Below are 23996 nucleotides of genomic sequence, written 5' to 3'. Positions count from 1 at the left end.
AGTACCTCTTAAGAATTTTTAGAACTTCTTAGGAGCTCTGCATCCTGCTGATGTATTATGGTGGCTTAACCCCTTCAAGACCACGTTTTTATTGTTTTCCGTTTTTCACTCCTTCCACAAGTAATCATTTAATAAAAAAAAAAAAAATCTTTTACAAATATATATGTTGGCTTGTTAAATGCAAGACAAATGTTATTTTCCAGTGGCACCATTTAATATTCCGTGCCATGTACTGGGAAGCTGTAAACAAAACTGCACCAAAGGTGGTAACATTTACAAAAAACACAGTTGCGCCATATTCTGATGGGCTTTTTTGTACGGCTTTCAATGTGCGGTTGAGAGCACACCTGTCTATTATTCTTTGGATCAGTATGATCACAGTGATACTCAATTTATATAGTTTAGTTATGTGTCAATAAAAAAAATTCAAAAACCTTGCATTAATTAAAAAATGCCTTGCATTGCCATATTCTGACATCCTTAACTTTTTCATACTTGTACACAGCTGTGATGATGATACCATTTTGATTAAATTTTTCTATTGGATGCAAAGTGACAATTTGGACATTTAGGTGCTATTTTCCGTTCCGGGAATAATCGTTTTTCTATTTAATAGATTGGTCATTTTGGGATGCAGCGATACCTAATATGTTTTTTACTATTATTTCGGCCCCTTCCCACTTGGTACTTAAACCCCCGGGGGGGGGGGGGGGTGTCTGTTCACTTATACAATATACTGCAATGCAACTGTATTGCATTATCATGTAGATATACTGCTTCTATATTACAGTCTGTCACAGACTATACTATAGAATTACTGTAAACCATTGGGAAGCCTTTAATAGGCACTTAGTTTGGTTCAACTGCGGAACCTAACAGGTTAAATGCCACGATGATGTTTCAACCTAAGAGAGTCTAATGGCTAAAACAATATACTGTCATACAACTTATTGGAGTACCATATATACTTGTGTATAAGCCAAGATCACGGGGATGCATCTCTGCCGGCTAATACAGCAGAAGGAAGACCAAAGAGGAGCTGCCAGGAGCCGCGCCTAGGATCGGGGCACTGGAGGGTGAGTTTGTAAGTTTGTTTTTTTGTATGTGCTTGGCATGCGGCTGGCTGTACAGTATACTACTGTCTGGCTGGCTGTATACTACTGGGGGCTGGCTGGCTGTATACTACTTGGAGCTGGCTGTATACCACTTGGGGCTTGCTGGCTGTATACTACCCGAGACTGGCTGGCTGTATACTACTGGAGGCTGGCTGTATACTACTGGGGGCTGGCTGTATACTACTGGGGGCTGGCTGTATACTATTGGGGGCTGGCTGTATACTACTGCGGGCTGACTGTATACTACATGGGGCTGGCTGGCTGTATACTACATGGGGCTGGCTGGCTGTATACTACTGGAGGCTGGCTGGCTGGCTGTAAACTACTGGCGGCTGGCTGTATACTACAGGAGGCTGGCTGTATACTAATGGGGGCTGGCTGGTTGTATTCTACAGGGGGCTGGATAGATGTATACTACTGGGGGCTGGCTGTATACTACTGGGAGACTGTAACCAATACATTTCCCACCCTCGGCTTATAAATTGAGTCGGCTTATATTATGAGTGTTTTGTTCCCTTTTATAGCCTGCCTCTAGCATGAAATACTGAATAATAGCTTATCCTGGCTTTCTTGGCAATTCCTCAGTGCCCACAATGATGTTACAGGAGGGGCACTAATTGGATCACAAATTTCAGAACTCATGCAACACAACTGGCTAGCATGAGTTAACAACAGTTGTCCACTGTATTATATAGATTTTTATCATCTGTCTCCTATGGAGAGGGTTCAGCCTTTGACAGCCTAATGGTATATATCAAGCTCACCAAATACCCTGAATGCAGCACTATTTGTGTAGTAATGAACATCAAAATTTCATTATGGAAATTATACAGTTCCTTAATGTATTTACATACAACATGCACATATAGCTCCCTTCACTGATTTATTTGCAGCCCTGCTTCTAATTCTATTTATTAAATTGCAGAGTTCCCCTTTTGAAGTTCTTTTTTCTCCCTGCAATCTCAGGGTGCCCTATGTAGCTTCTTCTCTTAAATTTTGTGTCCCTGTTTCTGTGCATCTGTGTCATAGAGAGGGATCACTGAGGTATCTTTGCTGTACCCATCTCCCAATGAATTGCATTTATCTTCTTTATCTGGAAATACAGATCTGCCAATATATATACATACATATTTTTCTGACAATAATGTAACCCAAACTGCACATATTGGGGCTTATTTACTAAGGGTCCAGAGATCGCATTTCCATCGGACTTCCCGACATTTTTGGGATTTGCGCAGCTGACACCATAAATCCCTGGGGATTGTGTCGCACACGATCGGATTTTGGCACAGTGGCACTGACTTTTTATCGGGGGATGGCCGACTGATTCAGACTGAGCATGGGATTTAACATTCAATTTGTGTCGCAAGACAATGCACTTACATACACCAGGAAGAAGAAGATGCACTCCAGTGGACCTGAGCGGGAAAGCGATACATGCAGGATTTTGCAGCAGATGTGCATTCCAGTCAGACAATTCACTTTCGTAAAATTACCATGTTGTTGGGGGGTGTGATGCTTTGGAGTGTGGTACTCCGCACTTCTTAATTTCATTGGTTTTAATATGTTACTATAGGACATTTTGCTGCTTGTATATCGTAACACTAAATGCTTCTGTTTTTCAGTCTTTTTTTTACATTTTACAGTACATTATTCTCGCTCTCTAAACATGTTACCATGGAAACTTTATTTAGCCACTATTGGATCTTTTCATTTGATTAAGTGTCAGTCTTAGGTGTGTGGACACTTTCATTTATTCTTTACATATTCCCTGTATATGTATATAAATGGATATTTTTCAGCAAATAAGCAGAGATTAAACGAAGGCGCTGATAGTATTTGTTATTAAAACTTGCAATTTTATTATAGGTTTGTTTAGTTATTATATTTATTTATTTAGTTACTATAGTTTATTGCAGAGAATGTGTTACCATATGCATATGTGCAATGTATATATAGTATACAGTGTACATACTAATATATATATATATATATATTTATATATATATATATATTAGTATCATGAAAATTTTTGCATGGAATTCCCACAAAGACATATGATAATTAGCTGCTTAAAGGTCTGTTGGTCATTTAATTAATTTCAGTTCAATAGGTTTTGGCCTTCTTTATTACCTTACTTATTGCTCTCTTCCTTTTGAGATTTGAATGAAATACCTGAGGCCAAGTCTATCAAGTAGGTCTGAGTCTCTTTGGAAGAACAACATGTCATTAGTAGACTCAAAGAGGTGACAGAATAATCAATTTTTGCTGAAGTTGCCCAATCAGTCATATAGTAGAACAAAATTAGCATTCTTCTGTAGTGTTTCTGTCATTACAATCATTCTGTTCTTACAAGTCTTGATGCAGGGATCATGAATATAGGGAACATTTTTCCCCAGATGAACAAGTGAAATGTTGTATGTTGTTCACTTGAGATGAACAGAAGCAGATGTTAATTCATATTCATGGTTACTCTAACTATTGATCTATAATTCAAGTATAAGCATGTGCTCTATGACCCTTTAATGATTACAGTTGGCACTAAGTAGATGGATAGATAGATAGATCTTAAATGAAATATCTGTTTTTATTAAACTGTTCTTCATCAATATTACATCATAACAAGTTTTCTATCAATAACAATATTTCTGCAGCATTTCTGACTAGACTGTATGACCCTTAAATGTAGATATATATTGTCAAGATTTTTACTTTAGGTTACTGAATATTAAGTAATGTCTACTGAAAAATCTATTGCTGAAAAACAGGTCCTTAGAGTGCAGCAAAGCTCTCAGGATACATTTCAGCAAAGGCAGAAATTGCATGAGACTTTAGCCTACATTATGAGATTTAAGTAATCCAGTTGCTTGCTCCCAGGAGCTAACCATGACAGATCATCACCACGAACACAAGCAATTCAAGTGTTAAGGACATTAATATTTACTTTCAACTTATAATTGCTTTGGGTTTGTGGATCTGTTAACCCAAACACCAAGAATTGTTGTGCAGGTTTTCATTTAATTGTATCATAGTATATTAGGTTGGAAAAAGACACAGTATAACAAGTCCAACCTATAATTAAAGATATGTTTTTTCCCATAACCAGTGATATAAAAAGGGCTGGACCATTATACAAGCTCTTATACCTCTTTTGTAACCCCCTCATCCTCATAGACTGTGAGCTCTTTAGAGCAGGGCCCTCACTCTTATTGTTTCATATGACTGTTATTATTCTGTAATGTCTTATTATATTTGTTTATGTTCCCCAGAATAAGTTCTTCGGAATTTGATGGTGCTATATAAATAAACATCTAATTCGTGCGGTCGCACATCGATATTGGGTGCTGTTAAGGATTAGGGTTCCCACCCCGATAATATCCAAGTACAAGTAAATCCAAGCACTCCGTACGTGTTTTTGATGCCAGAAAGTGATACTTTATTATATTTATACAGAAGTGATCAAAAGGTGTGACGTTTCGACCTACACTCAGGTCTTTGTCAAACACTGAAAGACATAAAGGCGATTGTACATAAATATTTACATATATACATAAATGCGTTGGTAGGATCATAAATGACCATGGTGGTATAAGGTATGCGGAGTGAGGGAGGCAATATCCTCTGCTGACACCAGGTAAGAACATGTAGCCAGACTGGACTCCTGAATGGCAGGGTCTAGCTGCATAAGGTGAATGGGACCACATAGTCATTAAGCGGGTACAGGTTAAATAAATCAATAAATCATCAACATCATCATAGAAAGAGAATCCAACATTTGGGTGCAAAGTGGGGCTTTTGAGGCATGGGGTAGGAGGCAGCAGTGGATTGATAGTGGATGCTACTATGACAAGCCTGAAAATATAAGAAAAACATGGCTAGTTACCGATCTGGATGGAAGACAGGGTTAGGCTGGCTGTGCTGGTGAGCGTCCGGTATTGACACTATGTGTCTGTAGGCAGTCTGCTGCTGTGTGCCGCCGTGTAAGGGTTTAAAAGGGCTAAGGAACGCCCCCTTAGTGTGATGCGGTGATCACGTGATGGTCACGTGTCAGTCACGTGACGTGTAGGAGTGGTGGTGAATAGAGGAGGAGCTCGGGTGAGTCATGGGGTAAGTATAATGGAGGCGTGTAGGGGAGGAGTTGACTCAAGTGAGTAAGTCCGCCTCTGTAGATGTCGGGCTGTGTGTAAGCGCGTTGCCATGGTGATGGCTGCGCTAGTAGTACCACGAGCTTATCGAGTGAATGGTAAATGCAGTATGATATGGATGATGTGATGTGGGGTTATATAGGTAAAATTGTCTATTCCGGAGTATGGTGTGTCTATGTAGGGGAAGGTATGGTGCTATGAGACGTGGGGTAGATTGAGTGTATAAGAGATGGAAAGCGGGTTGTGCGTAGGAGATCTTACCACTGTAGAAAAGTATGGTTTCTAAGGTCTCTGGGAAGGAAAGATAGAAAGCATGTTAGTATAATCATATAATAACAACAATCATATAACAGTTTACATCAGATAAAGCTAGAAATTTCATAGTCTCTGTTCATCCCACGTGGTTCTAGACTCTGCAAGGTGTGAATCCAATAAGATTCACGTTTCTTCAACAATAGTATACGGTTTCCACCTCTCCTCGGTTTAGGTACATGTTCAAGGACTTGAAACCGTAGTTGGGATACGTTATGGCGCCTACTCTGGAAATGGGCTGGAACAGGTAATAGTAAGTTGTTGGTCCTGATGGTGGACTTGTGTTGCCCTATCCGATCGCCGACTCTTTGGGTGGTTTCACCTATGTAAATCAGGCCACAGGGGCATTTGATGAGGTACACGACAAAATTTGTGTCGCAAGTGAAGAAGTCTCTGATGGGATATGTTTGACCAGTGTGGGGATGGGAGAATGTACTGCCTTTAAGAACGTTGGTGCATTGTGAACAAGATAAACATGGGAATGTGCCCTTCTTGGGTGTGCGGAGAAATTGTTGTCGTGTTGTGTGTGTGTTGGAGCCTATGTCAGCTCGAATGAGGGAGTCCCTGAGATTTTTGGGGCGTTTTCTACAAGGTAGGAGAGGTTGCTGGAATTCTGGAATTTCAGGTAGGGCCCTGGTCAGAACTGACCAGTGTCTTCTGAGGATGCGAAGTACTTTGTTGGAGACTGGATGGTATGTATGTACAAATGGTATTCTGGGGTGAGGGGGAGTGGTGTTGGGGGTGGTGTGGCGTACTGTCATGCTATCCGTGATGACCTGCTCCGGATATCCCCTTTCTCTGAATCTATCTGCCATTTCGACAAGGCGGGTGTTTTGTGTATTGATATCGCTGACTAGGCGTCTGACACGGGTAAATTGTGAACGTGGTATGGCCTGGATGGTTGTGGGGGAATGGCAGCTGGTATAGTGTAAGAGACTATTGCGGTCTGTGTCTTTGCGGTAAAGATCAGTAACCAGGAGCCCTGAGTCGTGGAGGGTAACGGTGGTGTCCAGGAAACTAATGGTGACTGGGTCGTGATGTAATGTGAATTGTAGTTCGGAGTAAATGGAGTTCATATGGTGGTGAAACTGGAGGAGTGTCTCAGGTGGGCCGTCCCAGATGCAGAAGATATCATCAATGTATCTCTTATACATGATGGCGTGCTGTATGAAGAGAGGATGGTTGTAAATGAAGCGTCTCTCAAAATGGTCCATGAAGCAATTGGCATAAGGGGGTGCTACATTTGAGCCCATGGCCGTCCCTTGTAGTTGGAGGTAGAATTGGTCTTGGAACATGAAGTAGTTCTGTTCCAGGACTAGAGTGAGGAGGTCCGTGTAGAAGGAGATTTTGGATGCTTCGAAGGAGTGTTTAGTCAGTAGCTCGGTGATGGCTAGAATGCCCTTGTTGTGTTGGATGGATGTGTAGAGACTAGTCACATCCCATGTGACTAGTCTGGCCGAGGAGGGGATAGGATCAAGTGTGCGAATGAGATGGAGGAATGATGAGGTGTCAAGTAAGAATGACCGAGTGCTGCGGATTAGAGGTGTGAGAACTTTTTCCAGGAGGATGGATAATGGAGATAGAATGGAGTCTGTTGAAGCCACGATGGGTCTACCTGGTGGTTTGTTGAGCTGTTTGTGTATCTTAGGGAGGGTATAGAAGACTGGTATGACTGGATGGGGATCTTTACCGCAAAGACACAGACCGCAATAGTCTCTTACACTATACCAGCTGCCATTCCCCCACAACCATCCAGGCCATACCACGTTCACAATTTACCCGTGTCAGACGCCTAGTCAGCGATATCAATACACAAAACACCCGCCTTGTCGAAATGGCAGATAGATTCAGAGAAAGGGGATATCCGGAGCAGGTCATCACGGATAGCATGACAGTACGCCACACCACCCCCAACACCACTCCCCCTCACCCCAGAATACCATTTGTACATACATACCATCCAGTCTCCAACAAAGTACTTTGCATCCTCAGAAGACACTGGTCAGTTCTGACCAGGGCCCTACCTGAAATTCCAGAATTCCAGCAACCTCTCCTACCGTGTAGAAAACGCCCCAAAAATCTCAGGGACTCCCTCATTCGAGCTGACATAGGCTCCAACACACACACAACACGACAACAATTTCTCCGCACACCCAAGAAGGGCACATTCCCATGTTTATCTTGTTCACAATGCACCAACGTTCTTAAAGGCAGTACATTCTCCCATCCCCACACTGGTCAAACATATCCCATCAGAGACTTCTTCACTTGCGACACAAATTTTGTCGTGTACCTCATCAAATGCCCCTGTGGCCTAATTTACATAGGTGAAACCACCCAAAGAGTCGGCGATCGGATAGGGCAACACAAGTCCACCATCAGGACCAACAACTTACTATTACCTGTTCCAGCCCATTTCCAGAGTAGGCGCCATAACGTATCCCAACTACGGTTTCAAGTCCTTGAACATGTACCTAAACCGAGGAGAGGTGGAAACCGTATACTATTGTTGAAGAAACGTGAATCTTATTGGATTCACACCTTGCAGAGTCTAGAACCACGTGGGATGAACAGAGACTATGAAATTTCTAGCTTTATCTGATGTAAACTGTTATATGATTGTTGTTATTATATGATTATACTAACATGCTTTCTATCTTTCCTTCCCAGAGACCTTAGAAACCATACTTTTCTACAGTGGTAAGATCTCCTACGCACAACCCGCTTTCCATCTCTTATACACTCAATCTACCCCACGTCTCATAGCACCATACCTTCCCCTACATAGACACACCATACTCCGGAATAGACAATTTTACCTATATAACCCCACATCACATCATCCATATCATACTGCATTTACCATTCACTCGATAAGCTCGTGGTACTACTAGCGCAGCCATCACCATGGCAACGCGCTTACACACAGCCCGACATCTACAGAGGCGGACTTACTCACTTGAGTCAACTCCTCCCCTACACGCCTCCATTATACTTACCCCATGACTCACCCGAGCTCCTCCTCTATTCACCGCCACTCCTACACGTCACGTGACTGACACGTGACCATCACGTGATCACCGCATCACACTAAGGGGGCGTTCCTTAGCCCTTTTAAACCCTTACACGGCGGCACACAGCAGCAGACTGCCTACAGACACATAGTGTCAATACCGGACGCTCACCAGCACAGCCAGCCTAACCCTGTCTTCCATCCAGATCGGTAACTAGCCATGTTTTTCTTATATTTTCAGGCTTGTCATAGTAGCATCCACTATCAATCCACTGCTGCCTCCTACCCCATGCCTCAAAAGCCCCACTTTGCACCCAAATGTTGGATTCTCTTTCTATGATGATGTTGATGATTTATTGATTTATTTAACCTGTACCCGCTTAATGACTATGTGGTCCCATTCACCTTATGCAGCTAGACCCTGCCATTCAGGAGTCCAGTCTGGCTACATGTTCTTACCTGGTGTCAGCAGAGGATATTGCCTCCCTCACTCCGCATACCTTATACCACCATGGTCATTTATGATCCTACCAACGCATTTATGTATATATGTAAATATTTATGTACAATCGCCTTTATGTCTTTCAGTGTTTGACAAAGACCTGAGTGTAGGTCGAAACGTCACACCTTTTGATCACTTCTGTATAAATATAATAAAGTATCACTTTCTGGCATCAAAAACACGTACGGAGTGCTTGGATTTACTTGTACTTGGCTATATAAATAAAGATTATTATCATTATTAGTAATTACCCTCATTGCACAATAATCTAAGTGTATAATGCTATTCATTTTAGATGACACTATAGGTGGCACCACCCTTTATCTACATATTATTTATTAAAACATATTTTATTTGAGTCAAAATACATAAATACAGATCATACATTGCAAATACATTGCATAAGTTTTTTTTTGTAACATCATCCTGCATTTCGACTCATTTTACATATATATTTGTTTAAACTAAACCTCTGTTGTTTTTTATAACATACATTTTATGTTATCTATGCCCCTTTCGTAATCTTACTGCACGATAAACACAATTAAACTTTGTGCTAACATAGCCAACTTGTAGGATAACGTAAGAAACATATCTCCTATTACCACTTCAAATAGATACGTACATATGCACTCTATATCTTCTTCTTTTGTGTGTGACATTATTTTTATTCATTTGTGTTTGCATGCCTCTGGAAATAAGTGGAATCCATTTATTTTTCCCACCTCTTTTTGAATTTAGTTTGCGAACCTTCATTTATAGCTATATATTTTTCCATTAGACAATTATTATTTATAATATTTGTCATCTCAGCAAAGGACGGTATTTTCACTGACTTCCAATTTTTAGCAATCAAATTAAGTGCTACCGTAGTTACATGAAATGTTACCGTTCTATTTTCCATTGGGGCTTCCATAAGCCCTATTCCTAACAGCACCAATTCTGAGGAAAGAATTATCTTAATGTCTAACAGTTTATTTAACATGGATTCCACTTGTTTCCAAAAGCCCATTATCATTTGACAATCCCAAAATATATGCAGAATTGTTCCCTTTTGTTTGTGACAGCACCAGCATTTTGAGGAAGTCGAACCATATATTTTTGCAAGCCTGTGAGGTGTGTAATACCATCTGTACAGCAGTTTGCGTCTTGTTTCAAAGTGTGATGCACACCTAGATAAAGTGGAAGCCATCCTAAACGTTGCCTCCCACATGGATTTCTCTATAGTGATGTTAAGATCTTTTCCCCAGTGATGTAAGCAGAGCATCGGATCTTTATTATGAAATTCTTCAATAGCCTTATAAGCCAATGAAATTCCCTTAGTTTACTTATTTTTGTTAAAAAAGGTCAGTTCAAATAATGTTTTCGGACTCCAACATTCCTTTGGTAATGTATTCAGAAAATGCCTTACTTGTAAGTATTTATAGAAATCCTTTGTCGGTATATCAAACCTCTGAGTAATGTCTTTAAACGACATCAGATGTGTTTTGTCCCAAATCATGCCTACATGGGTAATTCCGTGTCTTTCCCAATTGCTGATATCCAGATTGGTAATAAAATATTTTAATAGCCCACATGGTATATCTACAATTCCTAATTTTATCAATGGGAATTTAGTTGTGTATTCGTCCCATATTTTTAGGCTAGCTCTGGATGTATTCAATGAGGGACCTGATAGGGGTTGTTTTAACCCGGATGCCCACAACTAGAGATGAGCGAACATACTCGTCCGAGCTTGATGCTCGATCGAGCATTAGCGTACTCGTAACTGCTCGTTGCTCGGACGAGTATTTCGCCCGCTCGAGAAAATGGCAGCTCCCGCCGTTTTGCTTTTTGGCGGCCAGAAACAGAGCCAATCACAAGCCAGGAGACTCTGCACTCCACCCAGCATGACGTGGTACCCTTACACGTAGATAGCAGTGGTTGGCTGGCCAGATCAGGTGACCCTGGGATAGACTAGCCGCTGCCCGCGCTGCTCGGATCATTCTCTGTCTGGATGCCGCTAGGGAGAGAGCTGCTGCTGCTCAGGGAAAGCGTTAGGGTGTTCTATTAGCTTACTGTTAGGCAGGAGTGATTCTTAAAGAACCCAACAGCCCTTCTTAGGGCTACAATAACGTTATAATTTTTTTTTTTTTATTTGCAGCTAGTACCATATTGTGAGGAATTAGCAGGGGGACTTGCTACCGTTGTGTTTAGCTCTTAGTGACACACATATCCACCTCAAACACCAAAGTGGGAAAATTTATTAGGGGTTTGAGTAGAATTAGGCACAGTCTGCCAGTTTCTTTTTATTTTACGTTTATTTTTTTCATAACTCAGCGTCATCTCATCTGGCATAGTAGTGTGCTGTAATACTTGGCTAGAAAATAGCCATAGGAGAATACAAACGTCTTAATTACGCCTGCAGTAGCGTTATATATATTTGATTTCTGGTTGATCTGCTGGTGGCTGTACTTGCTGCAGTGCATCTACTATCAAATTGGGAGCAATTTGGAGTCAGACTTGCGACCACTGTGTTTTAGTGACGCACATATCCATCGCAAAGACCGAAGTGGGAAAATTTATTAGGGCCCGGGGTTGTATTTCAATTAGGCACAGTCTGCCAGTTTCTTTTTATTTTACGTTTATTTTTTTCATAACTCAGCGTCATCTCATCTGGCATAGTAGTGTGCTGTAATACTTGGCTAGAAAATAGCCATAGGAGAATACAAACGTCTTAATTACGCCTACAGTAGCGTTATATATATTTGATTTCTGGTTGATCTGCTGGTGGCTGTACTTGCTGCAGTGCATCTACTATCAAATTGGGAGCAATTTGGAGTCAGACTTGCGACCACTGTGTTTTAGTGACGCACATATCCATCGCAAAGACCGAAGTGGGAAAATTTATTAGGGCCCGGGGTTGTATTTCAACTAGTCTGCCATTTCCTTTTTTATTTTACGTTTATTTTTTTCATAACTCAGCGTCATCTCATCTGGCATAGTAGTGTGCTGTAATACTTGGCTAGAAAATAGCCATAGCAATAGGATAGTATCGTTTGATTTTAAAAACTAAAAAACACAAAAAAAAAAAAAAAAAAGTTAAAAAAAAAATACAAGTTATAACTCTCATTTTCAAAATGTTTAACCCAAGGGCTAGGGGTAAAGGACGAGGGCGGGGACGTGGGCGTACAACTACTGCAGGGGTCAGAGGCCGTGGTCCTGGGCGGGGTGAGACACCACCTGCTTATGAGGGAGCAGGGGAACGCCGCAGAGCTACACTCCCTAGGTTCATGTCTGAAGTTACTGGGACTCGTGGTAGAGCACTGTTGAGGCCAGAACAGTGCGAACAGGTGATGTCGTGGATTGCCGACAATGCTTCGAGCAATTTGTCCACCAGTCAGTCTTCCACGCAGTCCACCCATGTCACCGAAATCGGCACTCCTCCAGCTCCTGCACCTCAGCCTCCTCCCCCCCAGTCTGCCCCCTCCCAGCAAAATTTGCCATTTGAACCGGCATACTCTGAGGAACTGTTTTCTGGACCCTTCCCACAGTCACAAACCACTTGTCCGGTTGCTGATGAGCAATTTTCCGATGCCCAGGTTTTCCACCAGTCGCAGTCTGTGGGTGATGATGACCTTGTTGACGTAGTGGAAGAAGTGTGTAAAGAGGTGTCCGACGATGAGGAGACACGGTTGTCAGACAGTGGGGAAGTTGTTGTCAGGGCAGGAAGTCCGAGGGGGGAGCAGACTGAGGGATCGGAGGATGATGAGGTGACAGACCCAAGCTGGGTTGAGAGGCCGGGTGAACACAGTGCTTCTGAGACGCAGGAGAGTCCTCGACCAGAACAGGTTGGAAGAGGCAGTGGTGGGGCCAGACGGAGAGGCAGGGCCAGAGCTGGTGCATCAGCGCCAAATGTGTCAACTAGTGAAGCTCCCGTGGCGAGGGCTCCTGCGGCGAGGGCTAGATTTTCAGAAGTCTGGAGGTTCTTTAAGGAAACACCGGATGACCGACGGACTGTGGTGTGCCACATTTGCCAAACCAGGATCAGCAGGGGTTCCACCACTACTAGCTTAACTACCACCAGTATGCGCAGGCATATGAATGCTAAACACCCCACTCAGTGGCAACAAGCGCGTTCACCTCCGGCCGTGCACACCACTGCTCCTTCCCCTGTGTCAGCTGATAGTCAGCCCCCTGCCCAGGACCCTGCCACAAAAACCCCATCGTCACCTCCACGATCCTCCACAGCATCCACCAGCGTTCAGCTCTCCATACCCCAGACGCTGGAGCGGAAACGCAAATATAGTGCAACCCACCCGCACGCCCAAGCCCTTAATGTGCACATCTCCAGATTGCTAAGCCTGGAGATGCTGCCCTATAGGCTAGTAGAGACCGAGGCCTTTCGCAGCCTCATGGCGGCGGCCGCCCCTCGGTATTCGGTCCCCAGCCGCCACTACTTTTCCCGATGTGCCGTCCCAGCCCTGCACCAGCACGTGTCAGACAACATAATCCGTGCCCTGACCAACGCCGTTTCTGACAAGGTCCACCTGACCACGGACACGTGGACGAGTGCTGCCGGGCAGGGCCACTATATATCTCTGACGGCACATTGGGTTAACTTGGTGGAGGCTGGGACCGAGTGTGACCCTGCGGCTGGTCATATACTGCCGACGCCGAGGATTGCGGGGCCTACCTCGGTCCAGGTGTTTGAGGCCTACTATGCCTCCTCCTCCTCCCACCCCTCCTCCACCTCCTCCTCCGAACGACCATCCGTGGGCATGGCGCCATCAGTCGGTAGCTCTAGGCACAGCAGCAGTGCCGTCGCTAAGCGACAGCAGGCGGTGCTCAAACTGCTGAGCCTAGGCGATAAAAGGCACACCGCCCAAGAACTATTACAGGGCATCACGGCGCAGACTGATCTGTGGCTGGCACCGCTGAACCTGAAGCCAGGCATGGTTGTGTGTGACAACGGCCGTAACCTGGTGGCGGCTCTGCAACTCGGCAGACTGACACATGTGCCATGCCTGGCCCATGTGTTAAATCTGATAGTTCAGCGTTTCCTCAAGACATACCCCAATCTGTCTGATTTGCTCACGAAGGTGCGCCGCATCTGTGCGCATTTCAGGAAGTCCAGCACAGATGCTGCCACTCTCAGGGCAGCGCAGCGCCGCCTCCAACTGCCCGCTCACCGACTGTTGTGCGACGTGCCCACGAGGTGGAATTCAACACTGACCATGTTATCCAGAGTTTACCAGCAGCGCCGAGCGATTGTAGACTGCCAGATGTCAACTTCCACCAGAACTGGTAGTCAGGTCAGTCAGCTTCCTCAAGTCTACAATGAGGAGTGGACGTGGATGTCTGATATCTGTCAGGTGCTGAGTAACTTTGAGGAGTCAACACAGATGGTCAGTGGCGATGCCGCCATCATCAGCCTCACCATCCCGCTGCTTGGCCTGTTGAAAAACTCTCTGGTCAGCATGAAGTCGGAAGCTTTACGCTCCTCACAAGAGACAGGGGAAGAAGATTCCCTTGTTGATAGCCAAAGCACCCTTAGGTCTGTTTCTCAGCGCATATCGGAGGAGGTGGAGGTGGAGGAGGATGAGGAGGAAGAGGAGGAGAATGTTGGCGAGACACAAGAGGGGACCATTGTTGAGTCCTACACTGTTGAGCGTGTATGGGCAGAAGAAGAGGAGTTGGAGGAGTTGGAGGAGGAGGAAATGGACAGTCAGGCCAGTGAGGGGAGCGAATTCTTACGCGTTGGTACTCTGGCGCATATGGCAGATTTCATGCTAGGCTGCCTATCCCGTGACCCTCGCGTTCAAAGAATTTATTCCAGCACCGATTACTGGGTGTTCACTCTCCTGGACCCACGGTACAAGCAAAATCTTTCCACTCTCATCCCTGGAGAGGAAAGGAGTGTGAGAATGCATGAATACCAGCAGGCCCTGGTGCACAAGCTGAAACAGTATTTCCCTTCTGACAGCGCTAGCGGCAGAGTGCGTAGTTCTGCGGGACAAGTAGCGAGGGAGAGTAGGCGAGCAGGCAGCTTGTCCAGCACTGGCAAGGGTACGCTTTACAAGGCTTTTGCCAGCTTTATGTCACCCCAGCGAGACACTGTCACCTGTCCCCAGTCTCGGCAGAGTAGGGCTGATCTTTACAGAAAGATGGTGAGGGAGTACGTAGCTGACCATACCATCGTCCTAAATGATCACACAGCTCCCTACAACTACTGGGTTTCAAAGCTGGACATGTGGCACGAACTGGCGCTCTACGCCTTGGAGGTTCTTGCCTGCCCTGCCGCTAGCGTCTTGTCAGAGCGGGTTTTCAGTGCAGCTGGTGGCATCATCACCGATAGGCGTACACGCCTGTCGACTGACAGCGCTGACAGGCTGACGCTTATCAAGATGAATAAAGCATGGATTTCTCCTAATTTCAAATCTCCAGCAGGTGAAGGAAACTCTACCTGAATAATTTATCCACTCCTCCTCCTCCTCATTTTCCTCCTTCTCCTCCTCTTTCTACAGTAAAGCAGAGGAAACTGGCTGTTTTTTGACAGGGCCCACTGGCTCTAGGTATAGTACTTTATGCATTTAATTTTTCTGGAGGGCCACCGACACGGTCCTCTGTTTTAAACAATTTTTGGGAGTGCCACATACAGGCACTCAATCTATTCAATTTTTCTGGAGGGCCACCTTTCCGGTCCTCTGTTTTAAACAATTTTTTGGGACTGCCACATACAGGCACTCAATCTATTCCATTTTTCTGGAGGGCCACCTACCTGCTCCTCTGGTTTAAAAACTTTTTTGGACTGCCACATACAGGCACTCAATCTATTCCATTTTTCTGGAGGGCCACCTACCTGCTCCTCTGGTTTAAAAACTTTTTTGGACTGCCACATACAGGCACTCAATCTATTCCATTTTTCTGGAGGGCCACCTACCTGCTCCTCTGGTTTGAAAACTTTTTTGGACTGCCACATACAGGCACTCAATCTATTCCATTTTTCTGGAGGGCCACCTACCTGCTCCTCTGGTTTGAAAACTTTTTTGGACTGCCACATACAGGCACTCAATCTATTCCATTTTTCTGGAGGGCCACCTACCTGCTCCTCTGGTTTGAAAAATTTTTTGGACTGCCACATACAGGCACTATCCAAATTGAATTGTCTCCATAGCAGCCTCCACACGTTGTCTCCATTGCTACCTCCAAAAGTCGTCCATATAGCTGCCTCCATACATCGTCCCTTTATCAAACGAGGTTTGTCAGGCCGAAATTTGGGTTGTTTTCATGGATTCCACATCAAAGTTGTTAACTTTGTCGCCACCCTGCTGTGTTATCCACAAAATACACTGGCAAACTTTTACCATTTACGGATATTATTTCAGCGCTTCTTGCGCATCTGTTTACATTCCCCTCACCCGCCATATCCTAAACTTATAAGAACGCTACTACACTTGATCTTATACAAAAGGTTCTTAGAAGTGCTGTTTGGGGAGTAGCCTAGAGACAGGGGCTTGGATTGGCGAAAGCTCGCCTAGCAGCGGAGCGCCAGCTCCATGCGCATCATGCGCTTCTTGCGCATCTGTTTACATTCCCCTCACGCGCCATATCCCAAACTTATAAGAACGCTACTACACTTAACTTGGTGCAGGCTGGGACCGAGTCTGGCCCTGGGGCTGGTCATATACTGCCGACGCAGAGGATTGCGGGGCCTACCTCGGTCCAGGTCTCAAAGGCCTACTATACCTCCAAATCCTCCCACCCCTCCTCCACCTCCTCCTCCTCCGAATTACCATCCGTGGGCATGGCGCCATCAGTCGGTAGCTCTAGGCACAGCAGCAGTGCCGTTGCTTAGCGACAGCAGGCGGTGCTCAAACTGCTGAGCCTAGGTGATAAAAGGCACACCGCCCAAGAGCTATTGCAGGGCATTCCACATCAAACTTGTTAACTTTGTCGCCACCCTGCTGTGTAAGCCACAAAATATACTGGAAAACTTTTTTCATTTACGGATATTATTTCAGCGCTTCTTGCGCAGATGTTTACATTCCCCTCACCCGCCATATCCCAAACTTATAAGAACGCTACTACACTTGATCTTATCCGAAAGGTTCTTAGAAGTGCTGTTTGGGGAGTAGCCTAGAGACAGGGGCTTGGATTGGCGAAAGCTCGCCTGGCAGCGGAGCGCCAGCTCCATGCCAAGAACCAACTAACATAGTTTTAACTGCAGCACCTTTAATCTACTACTAGTTCACTGCCTCCATACATGGTCCCCTTATCAAACGAGCTGTGTCAGGCAGCATTTTGGATTGTTTTCATGGCTTCCATGTTAACTTTGTCGCCACCCTGCTGTGTAATCCACAAAATATACTGGCAAACTTTTATCATGTACCAATATTATTTGAGCGCTTCTTGCTCACCTCCTTTGGTTCCTCTCTGCTACCCATTGGTTTGAAGCCTGAGTCCATTTAGGGTATGTCGCCATGCCACTCTCTAGCCTTCCGCTGCTGCCGCTGCCTCTGCATGCCGTCCCCTATAGTGTCAGGGTCAATTATTGGATGTTTTAGATGCTATCTAGCTTCATTCTGTCACTCTGTCATGGCCATGCTGTTGCCCATAATTTTGGCATAATGGTGCATTTAAGCAGCCTCAGAGGCATCCATGCATGCTGCTCCTGCTGTTTCCTGTCCATTTCCGTGGTGTTTCCATCCTTTTCTGAGGTTCCCAGGTGTTTGGCCAAGCTTCCCTGTGCAGAGCCTTGGTCCCCTTGAAAAATGCTCGAGTCTCCCATTGACTTCAATGGGGCTCGTTACTCGAAACGAGCACTCGAGCATCGGGAAAAGTTTGTCTCGAATAACGAGTACCCGAGCATTTTAGTGCTCGCTCATCTCTACCCACAACCTACTAATTAACGGAGTCTGTGGAAAGGCCTCATTTTCGATCTGTAACCAGTGTTTTTTCTCTACTCCCATCACACATTGACGTGCTTGTTCCAAAATGGCTGCATTATAATAGCTAATTAAATGTGGAACCCCTAAGCCTCCTTTTTCCAGAGGTAAGTATAGAATGTTGCTTTTTGTTCGTGGTTTTTTATTTAGCCACACATACTTATTTACTCTTCTTTGTAATTTTTCTATATAGCTTTTAGTTGTTACAATTGGTACATTCCTAAACACATATAATATTTCAGGGAGAACCATCATTTTAAACAAGGCTACTCTTCCCACCCAGGAGATATTGAAGGTTGCATATTTGTTTAACTCCACATCTACTTGTTCAAACAATGGCGTGTGGTTCTCCTGAAACATTTTACTTATAGGGAAAGTTAGCTTCACTCCCAAATATGTGATCTGGTTTTCTGCCCAAACAAAAGGATATACTCCTTGCAAGTGCTCCTTCTCGTGCGACCCTATTCCCATGTTTAAAATGAGGGATTTACCCGCATTCAGTTTGTAATATGAAATTTTTCCAAATTGGTGTAATAAAATGTTCACTGCTGCTAATGACATAGTTGGCTTAGTTATAGCTATTATAACGTCGTCAGCGAACAACCCGATTTTATGCGCAGTGCTTCCTATTTGTATACCTGATACAGCCTTAGATGATCTGATGGCTTAAGCTAAAGGCTCCATTACTAGGGTTCCATTAGAAATTGTAAATTGTTTGGACACATAACCACCCGATACAACCGATGCAGATGGTGTTGTGCATAGTGCCATAAACGCTTTAAGTGCATCTTCTCTAAGCCCGAATTTTGTTAACACTTTTCTTAAATATCCCCAGTGGACCCTATCGAACGCCTTCCCTGCATCCAAAGAGAGAAGCAGAGAAGGCGTCCGATTCCTCTCCACATACTCCATAATATTTATAAATCTCCTGGTTCCATCAGACGACAGTCTACTTTTCACGAATCCTACCTGATCTTGATGAATTAGATCCGGCAAAAATACAGCTAATCTATCGGCTAGGATTTTTGAATATAACTTTAAACCGGCATTTAATAATGATATAGGTCGGAAATTGCCAGGCCTATCTGCAGTCTTACCCGGCTTTGGGAGTGTGACAATCCTAGCCTTCAACATTTCTGAGGGAATATGTCCGGTATCCTGAATATCGTTAAATATCTTTTTTAAATAAGGTATCAGTATATCTCAGAATACTTTAAAATATTCATTTGACAAGCCATCAGGCCCTGGTGTCTTATTTTGTTTGAGCGCTTTAATAGCCACTAGTATTTCCTGTTTAGTTATAGGCACTGCTAGCTGGTTCGATTGTATTGATGATAAGCTAGGCATTTATAATGTCTTTAAAAAATTGTCTATCTCGTGCTCCTCCGGTTGTTTACTTTGTGTATCATCCTTGAGATTGTACAGTGAGGCATAAAAATTTGCTATCTCATCTGCTATGTCTTGAGGATCAAACACCTTCTCCCCATCTTTGTTAAGCAAGTATTGGATTTTACTTTGTGCTGTCTTTTGTTTTACTTGGTTAGCCAGTATTTTCCCTGCTTTATTACTGGATGCATAAAATTTAGCCTTTAACCTATTGAGGGCCCGTTCATATTTATATAGGTCTATTTGATGCAATTGGTTTTCTAAGTTTTTAATCATGTCTGCTCTGTGGGAACAAAATTTTCCTTTATTGAGAGCGTTTAGGTGTGTTAGAATTGATATTTTATGGAATCTTGTTTCCTTTCTGGACTTAGAGTCCGCAATAGCAACACTGGTATAGTGTCCTTGCATGAAAGCCTTGTGAGTACACCATGAAGTTATTTGAGACACTTCCTCTGAGCCATTGAATCTAAAAAACTCTTTCAATACCTGGATTGGGGCAGAAATTTGGAGGAGTATAAGTGATAATTACTTAAACGCCAAGTGGAGGGACGAGGTTTGTTATATTGTTCCGCTATATACATATGTATTGGAGCATGGTCTGACCAGCTAATAACATCTATTTTCGAGGTTTTGACCCTATTATACAGCTTGTGATCCGTCAGAAACATATCTATTCTAGTATATACTCGGTGTCGGTGGGAAAAAAAGGAAAAGTCCCTCTCATTGGGGTGTTGCAACCTCGATACATCCAAATACAGGCAGTCCCCGGGTTACGTACAAGATAGGGTCCGGAGGTTTGTTCTTAAGTTGAATTTGTATGTAAGTCGAAACTGTATATTTTATAATTGTAGATCCAGACAAAAAAAATTTTGGCCCCAGTGACAATTGGTGTTTAAACATTTTTTTCTGTAATGGCACCAAGGATTATCAATAAAACTTCATTACAGACACCTTACAGCTGATCATTGCAGCCTGGGACTATAGTAAAGCATTCAGAGAGCTTAACCAAAGGTCAGAGGGGTCTGTCTGTAACTATGGGTTGTCTGTAAGTCGGGTGTCCTTAAGTAGGGGACCGCCTGTACTCTTCTTTCTGAGTCAAGCTATAAAGCGTCGATGCATTTTCTCCCACTGCTTTTCCTGATGTATCCATAGCTGGCCACATGGACATATTGAAGTCGCCTGCTAAGAGGACAGACCCCTGTTTCACCTTGTTTATCAACAAGAATACCTTTTTTAAAAAACGTATTTGTTTACGGTTGGGTGCGTATAGAGATACCACTGTATATATTATATTATTGATAGAACACACCAAAATTACAAAACGTCCCTGAGGGTCCACTTCTGATCTCAGAAGTGAGAAGGCTAAAGAATTTTTAATTGCTATACATACTCCTCTTTTCTTATTTACAGCTGGGGCGAAAAATGTATGGGGGAACTGTTTATGACTGAGTCTAAAAGTATCCTCCTTGTTCAAATGCGTTTCTTGAACGCATAACATTTCAGCTTTAGCTGATTGTGTTTCTCTCCATAATTTGGAATGTTTGAAAGGACTATTTAGCCCTTTAGCATTAATAGACATAACCTGTATTCCCATTGTTATGACCACATTTTATGCTTATTTTGTATATGACATACACATTGATAAAATATCCTTCAACTTGTTTCCTGTTTTTTGCTATCCTACTGAAACTAAAACTTGAAAACAAAAACATAACAACCATACAAATTTCGTATGTTACATGTTGAATATCCCTTCTTCCAAGGGATATGGTGGGGGATCGGAAAACCATATCAATTTTGGTGTATCTGACATGGCACCGTACCCAGACAGGTTATATATCTAACAACGTCCAGAGAATAAGCCCCTGAAAAAAGGAAAAATGACATTGATACCCATATATTTACTTAATCTTTTCCTGTGGTCTCCCATTCAGTATCCAGGCGTTTCTTATGATGATCTGTTGCTCTTCCTGTATTTTCCCCCTCTGGCAGGATGTTCCATTCTGATAGTAGCTGTTTCAGCCTTCCTGGAGATGCTGCTATAACTTTTCGGCCATCTTTGTTAATGATCAACTTTACAGGAAAACCCCATCTATAGGGTATTTTATTGTCCCTTAGAATCTTTGCTGCAGCTTGAAACTCCCTTCTCCGTTCCAGCGTGATGGCTGAAAGGTCCGTGAAGAGGGATAAATTCCAAAATCTTTCGGGGAGACCCTCAATGTTTCTAGCAGCTTTCATCAGGCGGTCCTTGAAGTGAAAAAAATGGAGGCGTGCTATAACATCCCTAGGCACATCTGGAGGCAGAGTTTTAGCTTTTGGCAATCTGTGAACTCTGTCTATCATAAGGTCCATTTGAGGAGTATCCGGTATTAGTGCGACAAAAAAATCAGTGAGAAATTCTTCTAGTTGGTCTGGTTTTATTGTCTCAGGTATTCCCCTGAATCTCACGTTATTTCTACGAGAGCGGTCCTCCATGTCTGCCAGTTTGAGTCTCAATTCCCTCACCTCTTCTTCTAGGTTGTTATTAGTGTCCACCAAATCATTATGAGCCACTGTAAACTCTGCCATTTTAGATTCTACATGTGCGGTTCTTTCCCCAAGTAGTGTACATTCAGACCGAAATGCATGTAAAGCCCCTTGGATCTCTTTTTGAATGGAAGAGTGCAAGTCTCCCAATAAAGATTTAAGCATCTGTTCAGAAATCGGTCTGCCTGTGAGAGCTTCTTCTGCTGTTCCCGTACCCTGTTGCTGCAGACTGCACACTGCAATGGAGGCTAGCTGGAGCGGGGATAGACCCTGTATATTTCCTCCTGAGTCTGCTCCCACCGGGGACGCTAAAGCATGATATCTCCCTCCGGTACCTGTGTTATGCTGAGAGCTCAGCGAAGAGCGTGAATATGGGTCGGGGTAGACATCCTGCTCCTCTCTCGCTGTGTCTCTCCTTCTTCTGGCGCCATCTTGGGACCGCGTGGAGGGAAAGAACTCGGTGAGTTTAACCGGTGCCGTTTTTTTCTTTGCTTTCCCCATCTTTCTGGGGTACCTAGGCAATGCCCCACTACTTTTGAGGCTACGATCTCCGATCGTTGTTGCCGCTGATAGCCGCTTTTCAGCTCGGGTGCACGGAGCGAGATGAAGTACATCCTACTCCATGCGCTGCCGGCCACGCCCCCCTATCTACATATTATTTAAAACTGTTGAACAAGGAATAATGTGGTCTAAAGGCAAATTTTCCATCTGTTTCTCCACATATAGACCTGGAATTATTCTTTTCTCCAGCTCCAAAAACACAGAATAAGAAAATCTTTACAAACTGAATATTTAAGACACCATTAGAAAGATAGCTTAATAAATGGAGAGAGAGTAGAAGTATAATGTGCTTAAAAAGCTCAAAATGCATTTTATTTTATGGATATGCAGTACTTTTTCTATTAGTTCAGAAAGCACTTCTTTTATTTTCAGAATTGTCATTTTATTAGTTTACCCTTGACTTTCTTGTGCAGATTTTCACAGTTCTTCTTTGAAAAGTTTTAAGGATTACGTATACATAAAGTTAGCCATGTGCTCCTTAGTAAAATGCTAGAAATGTCTTCTTATATGAGACATATAGTATGTTTCTAAGTCTAGGTTGATATTGTGTAATAGATATAGTGTATTTTTGGAAAAACTCTTGACAAACATACAGAATGTGTTCATAAAATTACATTAGCCATACTTGGTTTACTATATACCCGTCTACTAAAAAAAGAAATTGCAGTGTTTCTTATGCAATTTTTATTTTACTGTAACCAATAAGGCAGCCAAAAATGCTTTATTAGATATTGCTCTATTGCCAACGTTCTCCCACTGGTAGTAGAATCCACACCAATGGGTTGTATCTCTAGTAGGCAACTTGGTGCACAGTCAAGCAAATTAGGTTGATGAGATAAAAGCATATCTACCAAGGGGTTGAAGGGACCTGATGGGTGTCACTCTTGATGTCAGTACTTGTCATCATGCATGTTGCTGATGGTTCTCCAGGCTCCTGACAGAAACTGCATTAATAATTTCTCCTCTACTGCAGGGGAGAGAAAATTATTGTGGTCAGTAGGTGTCAGCATCCTCATGGATGGGCCCTCCTATAGCATCTCTGCACAGCATAATCCCAACTACTGGAGAACGGAGGAGAAGGGTGGGAGGGGAAACCACTGCTTTCATTTGTCCTAGAAGCAGAAGAGCCTTCAAGGCTCATGTGGTCCACAACAAGGTGAAGAAGAAAGAAATGTTATTGTCCCACACTAGCAGCTGCTTCAGGGAAAGGAGTATTTTAAGTGCTCCCTCCATTCATCCCCACGGCCTCCACCTTCAAACACAGCGCCCCTCTACCACTGCCTTACCTACAGCCCACTAAATTCCCCCCAGAGCTTGAAAATAGAATAAAAATACATGATATATAGTTTCGATGATTTGTGGCAGTGATTATACCAACTGGAATACTGACTGGTAGCAGCAATTACACTAAGCCGAATGCCGACTTGTAGCAGTGAATATCCTAAGCAGAATACTGACTGGTGGCAGCGGATATACTAAGCAGAATACTGACTTGTGGCAGCAAATATA

This window comes from Engystomops pustulosus, chromosome 4, assembly GCF_040894005.1.
Source record: "Engystomops pustulosus chromosome 4, aEngPut4.maternal, whole genome shotgun sequence".
NCBI lineage: Eukaryota > Metazoa > Chordata > Amphibia > Anura > Leptodactylidae > Engystomops > Engystomops pustulosus.
Note: the sequence above shows the minus strand (reverse complement) of the source record.